Raw genomic sequence first — 7,175 nt, 5'->3', positions numbered from 1 at the left:
GTCTTTGAGAAAATTACCTCACTAGTGCTGACCAGGTGATTCCGGAATGACTGGTTTAAGATTTCATTTCTGGGAGAGGTTGAAACTGTTACTGGACAGGGGCCGGCCCTTAGTAGGTCTGCCTCAGGCCGGTCTGTGGTATATGGCTGCTTGACTTGGGGTAGGAAAGATTTCACAACAGGATTCCAGATGGGTTTGAGAATATGTTTATTAATGCTGGGGACAATGACACAAAGGAAGAAATTAGAGTAGAAGAAACGACAGGGAGAGAGTAGGCGGTGCTCTGCTTTGGCTCTAGAAATGTTATAGGAAAGAAATGAGCAAGGCAGGCCTGCTTCAGCTCCCTGGGAAGCCAGAGAAAAAGGGGGCTGTGGAGACAGCATCAGGGGGTGAGCCCAGGTCGAGCTGCCACTGCCCACCGCTCCCCTGGCTGCAAGTCTTGTGGGGACCCTTAGAAATAAAAAGCTCAAGCTCGGGAAAGCTCTAGCGAGAGCCCACATTAAGTCTTTGTCCTGAGGGGCTTTTTATCCTTTTTTTTTTTTCTGCAGGTGAGAATCTTGGTTGGGGGGGGGGGGCCCCAGGGGGGATTTTCAGTCGAATATTCATCAGCTTTCCAGGTGCATTTTTAATATGCTGATGCATTAAAATGGGCGTATAGGGGAGTTTTGGATTATTCTTTGATCTGTTGTACTGTTTTACTTTTATCTTAGGTCCATCTGGCTTTAATGTGGTTTTTGTTATTTGTTCTCCAACTTCATCTGTCCTTAGGATTAGCTGGCACAAATGCATTAATTGGGTCTTTGTTCTCTATTTTCCCAGGCCAGGGTGACTTAAGCTATGTACCGGGGTATTTTCTGGTTAGGGGGGAGGATATAAACCATTTGCTCTCACGTGTCCTTGGTTAGGGAAGATAAAGTCTTGGAATTCCCAGGCTGGCTGCAAGCTGCCCAAACTGTTTGGTCTTGTTTAATTTTCTTGCTTCCCCATTCCACTTGCCCGAGGATTTTCCTAGCTTATTTACTGTCCTGCAACAAAATTAAAGTATTAGGTTTTGGTTTGGTGACATGGGCTTAGCACAAGCGACTCTCTTGGTGGCCTGCAAAGCAGACCTAGTTCAGCTCATAGGAAGAGCGTTTAAATAGTAATGGTAAATGAAATGTAAATTTAGTTTTCACCTTTGCCACAAAGGAAATACATCCTTTCCTCCCTCCATTTTCTGAGAGTGTCTTTATTGAGAAACCTATCTGTAAATGTGCTTCTTTGATATCTATGTAAAATTTTTTAAAGGCTGAAAAGTATGTTGACCGTTTTATAATGTAGGAATGTTTTTCTGAAAGACCTGGGAGTCAACTCTGAAATGTAAACATTACGGAAGATATTGCTCCTTATCTTTGTCACTTGGGGAGCTTAGCGTAGATGCCTTGCTCCAAACTATAAATACCTGCTCATCACAGAGATAAGAGAAGTTTCGTTTTTCTTTCAAATAAAGGCAATTAACTAGCACAGGGCTACCCCAATTACCAGGCGACTTTGGGATGAACTGTTCAGCAAACAATGTTTGTAAAATCCTCTTAAAAGAGGACTACTTATCATTAATCTTGAAATGTTTGTGATGGGTTTTACCTGCTCAACTATATAGAAAGTGGGAGCCCTGGCCAGTTGTTAGAGCGTTGGCTCGTGCACTGAGGGTCTCTCTAGGAATTTCGTTCTAACCTGTCTGGAGACCGCTTAAAGGACTGACACAGGCGCCTGCCTTTGTGTTGCCGAATGAACTCATTTAGAACAGAAAAGGAGTTGTGAAGAGAGCATTCCCCCCAAAACACTGGAAAGCAAACGGCCAACCAAATGCCATCTGGAGCAAAAGAGCACAGTTGAGGCAAACAACAGAATGCCGAACGCCTGGGAGGAAAAGCTGAGGAGAGAATTTCTTTGGGAATTTAGGGCATTAAAAAGCTCCTGCCCTGGCCAGTGTAGCTCAGTTGGTTGAGCATCATCTCATGCACCCAAAGGTTATAGGTTCAATTCCCAGTCAGGGCACATGCCCCAGGTTGTGGACTCCATCCCCAGTAGGGGGCATGCAGGAAGCAGCTGATCAATGTTTCTCACACCCATGTTTCTCTCTCTTCTTTCCTCTGTCTCTAAAAATCAATAAAAACAAAACAAAAAGCTTCTGTAAATACTGGGTAATTTTTAAAACTATGCATATGCTTAGGACAGGACACATGTTCAGAAAAGACCTGAACTTAAAAAATAAAAAAACTAAGGAAAACACATTTACCTCAACTGCACTTTCTTCCTGCAAATGAAACCGTACTCAATGTAGCTAAGCAGTGTTGATGATAATGAACTTTAATCACATACTGTTCTCAAACGAACCTTCAAAAGGATTCAAAAGTACTAGAAAGTCCTCAAACCTTCAAAGATCTCAGAATTCCTCTTTGGAGAGTTATAAGCAATTATCATGAATCAAAGCAGTATTTGTGAAAATGAGTTCACTATCATGCATGCTCTTAAAAGAACCTTCTTATTACTAGTGAGGGGAAGCCGTTTGCCACCCCAAAATGTGCCTCTTGGGATACTGATTATTTTAAGCTGGTTATTTGTAAGATACAAAAGACTCGGAAAGGAACTTTGACCCTTCCCCTTACCTGCCTAAAGGAATCCAGATAGAAAAACTTGCTCAAAGGGAGACTCCAGCTCTAGAAGGGGGGTTGGGACTTGGGCTCTGGAGCCGGCAGTGGGTTCTTACTAGTACATTCTGGAGAGAGAAGCAGGGGTGTAGCCTCTGGAGTGAGAGGCAGGGACTTCCTGTGGAGCCAAAATCCTGACTCAGCCTCTGCAGGGAGCAGGAGCACAGTTGCGGGTGGTCTCCGTGAATACCATTTCTGTCTTTGTGCCAATGTGGAGAGCGGCTACAGTGTTGGGACGGGTTCAAGCCTCGGACTAATGAGAGGGCACAGTCCTCTCATGGCCACGTGCAAGTCCCAGCTTGGAGGGCAAAGCCCTCCCAGCACTATTATAGCCAACAGCTATAGTTGTAAGCTTGAACCTATGGTCCGAACACGTGGCCCCACATGCCTGAGTGATGTGGGCTTGATAGAGTTCAGGTGCATGTAATTGAGTAGATTCAAAACCCCATGAGAATGTTGTAAACATCTTGACCATGCCCTTACTTTGCCTCGTGGAATCTGGCTATAGAATAAAGACACGGCTTATAGTCCATGGTGCTGTCGCTAGCTCTCCATGAGAGAGGCTCTCCATCAGAGAGAACAGCGTCCCACCCAGACCCAGCTTTTTTCTCTTGTCTGTCTTTTCTCAATCCTTCACTGCCCCCTCTCAGGGTCACCGAACCTGGCTGAGCTGGCGTGGCACAGAAGGCGCCCAACGTGGGGCTGAGTATGCCATGGCTGTGCCGGCTCGCCACATGCCAGGACCAAGGCACTCCCCCTAGCGGCTGATCAGTGTTCCTCTCATCGATGTTAATAGGGCCTAGCTAGTGAAGGAAGCAGGAAATTTTGAGATGAATGTGTGTTTCTGAGCTTGTGTGCACACTTAAAGTTTACAAAGTACTTCAGAAGCCTGTAAGATCTGTTTGAAATGAATGAGTGATTTCGAACTTGATTTCACATTAAAAAAAAACCTCTTAGATTAAACTCTTAGTTACCTAGAGAGTGCTTAAGTCTGTACTTGTTTCAATATCAACTGTTACATATGAATTCTTTCTAAAGAGAAATAAACAGTTCCCTTTAAAATAATGGAGTTATCTTGAGCTTGATTGCACTTAAAATGCTTAGCACTGACTATATTTACTTTCATTCCTCATAACAAGGTAGATTAAGGAATAATGACATCTTCCCTGATACTGCTTAGATTTATTTAAATTGGTTCTAACTCATTTTTACTCGCTCTTTCTTCCCTACTAGAAGTTTTCTTAGAGGGGAATATCTGCATCTTAGCTTGTTTGCCAACATACTGCTTGTTTGACACATAGTTTAATCTCATCTTCATTTTCACTAACTCAACATAATAAGGTACTTTTAATTTATCTTATATACAGAGTGTCCAGAAGAAATGTATACACGCTTTAACAGCTGATAGCTCTATTTTGAAAATGAAATGGATTTTAATAAACACTGCCTTTGTAATTATTCAAAGTGTGTGCACATTTTTGGGACACCCTGTTTGTATTGTTTTTACTCAACCTAGTTAATTTGCATGAAGGTAGTACATTTGAGGTGACTGTGTTTCTGAGCTTGTTTGCAAAGGGAAAGTTTCTATAGCCCCTTAAAGCTCACACATTTTATTTTAAATGAGTGATTTAGAGCTTGATTTCCCATAAACTCAATTTGTCCTCATTTCCCATATGAAGTTAGGATTAGGACTAATACTTAGATTTATCTTAATTTGCTCTAACTTGCAATACGACATTTAGATTGAGATGTGATTTTCTGAGTTTATTTCAGTTGCCTTTCTGAACGAATGTGCTCTAGCTCACAATAAGAAGTCGACAGAGCTTAGTTTTCGTTTTGAGGTAAACTCCTTATTTACATGTATATTCGCTCTAATTCACAGGAAGTTACTTTTGAGATCAAAGAACTGAGTCACTTTTTGAAAAAAATTTTTTTTTAATCTTTATTGTTGAAAGTATTACATATGTCCCCTTTTTCCTCCCATCGACCCCCTCCATGAGTCACTTTTAATTATACTGAGATCCATGTAAAGTTGCTCTAACCCACCACAAATGCTTACCTTGGAAAAGAACGTGTGTTTTGTTTGGTTGTCGTTTGTTTTTTTCCACTTACACTGGCTAGTGTCTCCGGTGCTGCTGCCGGCTGGGTCAGCCTCCCGTGGCCACGGCCAAGGCTGCTGGCTCTGCTGAGGTTTGCGTCTGTCCCCGGGTTTGCCGCAATGGCCAAGTGACGGCCTGGCCGCCAGAGGGCGCCCGACAGAACTGCCGGGACCGAGCGGAGGAGCCAGCTTCCCCCGCACAATCTCTGATCCGGGGCCAGGAGAACCGCGGGGGAGCCCCCAAGGGCCTGTTCGGAGGGTGTGAGGCCTTTCTGGCGGGTCGCCCCGGATGCTGCCGACAGCAGCCGGCCAGCGCCCTCCATCACCCGGTCCTTTCCCGGCCCCTGGAGTAAGGCAGGGAGGATGGAGAGCAATCGGCAGAGCGCTGGGGGGAAGGGAGGCTTTTTATGGGGAACCTTAGCACAGCTGGCCCAGAGGCCAAGGCCCGGTTCTCAGTTTCTCAGTTCAGAAGCTGAGTCCCTCTCTCAACGTCTACCTAGATCCCTGATGACCACGCCGGTTGCTCAGTCCCCTCTCCCCTCCAGAGGAGGTAAACTCCTTATTTACATGTATGTTTGCTCTAATTCACGGGAAGTTACTTTTGAGATCAAAGAACTGAGTCACTTTTTTTGGGGAAAAATTTTTTAATCTTTATTGTTGAAAATATTACATATGTCCCCCCAGGAGTCTCAAATTGTTCACTCCCGAAGCTGGGTTCGGAATTTTTGACCCAAGGTCTAAGTCCCGCCCTTCGGCTCCAGAGACTAAGATGAAGGAGGCACAGGCAATATAAACACCAAAAGAGTGAGAACTCTCCAAAGAGGACATAACAGAGGCCAATAGACGTATGCACCCGAAAAACCAACAGTCCCAGAGTAGGATTGATGAGAGTTGACCCAAATGACAAGGAGAGAAATATTATCCCCGACAGACACACACCTCTCAGTAAGTGAAGTCCCCGGCGTCTTTTCCAGCTCCCTTTCCCGGTCCATGTCCGCCCGCAGCCTTCCACCCACAGGGCCTTAAAACAGGGAGTCTGCAGCTAAGGACTTTTTCACCTCTCAAACTGTGCGTGGTCAGCCTGGTTTATCAGACGAGTAAGTGTCTTGCTGGGAAGAGTGAGCACTAGAAACAAGGTGGCAGGAGGAAGTCCAAACTTCTGGGTGGAGGTGGGGATGGGGGTTAGTCCTGGGCAGAAGAGGCCGAGAAACGTCAGGCTGTTCAGTTGTCCCTGTTTGGTACTTCCAGCCCTGGGCTCTGCTACAACCACACTGGGTTACCTGCCAGGACCACAAAGCTCTTTATGGTGTGTAACTACTTCTCCAAGGTGTGCCCACTTGATGGCAGGGGGTCAAACTCGCCCTGCTGCTGTCCCGCCTCTGGCCTCTGCTGTTGTTGCCCAGTGGTTAGAGCGTCCGCCTGTGCACCAAAGGGTCTCAGGTTCGATCCCCACCCCAGTCAGGGCTTGTGTGGGAGGCAACCAATCAATATGTCTCTCTCACATCGATCTTTCTCTCTCTCCCTCCCCCTGTCCCTCCCTTCCACTTTCTCTAAAAATTAACGGAAAAAATATCCTCGGGTGAGGATTAACAACAACAACAAAAAGTTAAAAAAAAAAAAATGAAGAGCTTTGTGGCAGGAGTGTGGAGGAGCAGAGGAAAGGGGGCTGGTCTGTGCCCCGGTATAAATGGGGCTTCAGATACACCACAGGCCTAAGCTCCCAGACTGTGAGCAGCGACAGCAGTGTTCCAGAGAGCCCTCTGAACTCTTCAGGGCTTTGGGGTGTTCCGGTTATAGCCGTCAGCTCACTCAGTCCCCAGCACCCTTACAGGAGTCGGAGCAGAATTACCTCCACCGAACAGGTGAAAACACGAAGGTGTAGAAGTCCTCAGGATCTTCCTTATGGTCCACACATAGTGGGGGACGGAAGGGGACTTGTCCCCCGTGATTCGGGTGACATCTATAAATGCAGTTTGACTTGATTCATTCAACACATTCGCTTGTGAGGAGCTTTCCAGTTATCAATTGAACTTATCCCCTAGAGAAAGAAATGACAGAGTCCTGGCTCCCCAGGTCTTTTGTCCACACTCTGCCTCCTGGGGTGGGGGAGAGGGGACAGAGGCAGACACATAAAGTCACAGCCCCAGACACTGCCCGGCTGCCGTTTCCCTCATGCCCAGCCAATCTCTTGGTCTGTCTGACTTATCTCTGGCAGGAACCGCCCCTTGCCCTGGGGATAATGTTTCCCCAGGTCCCAAATCCCTGGGTGTAGGTCTCCCTTCCTGACTATGAGCGGACAATGGCAGAGACAACCCCAGCAGCTCCTTGCCAACAAGTCCCCTCTGCTCCACCTTCAATGATGACAGAGTACAGCAGAGGAACTCAGA

Source organism: Cnephaeus nilssonii, assembly GCF_951640355.1.
Source record: "Cnephaeus nilssonii genome assembly, chromosome: 11".
Lineage (NCBI taxonomy): Eukaryota > Metazoa > Chordata > Mammalia > Chiroptera > Vespertilionidae > Cnephaeus > Cnephaeus nilssonii.
Note: the sequence above shows the minus strand (reverse complement) of the source record.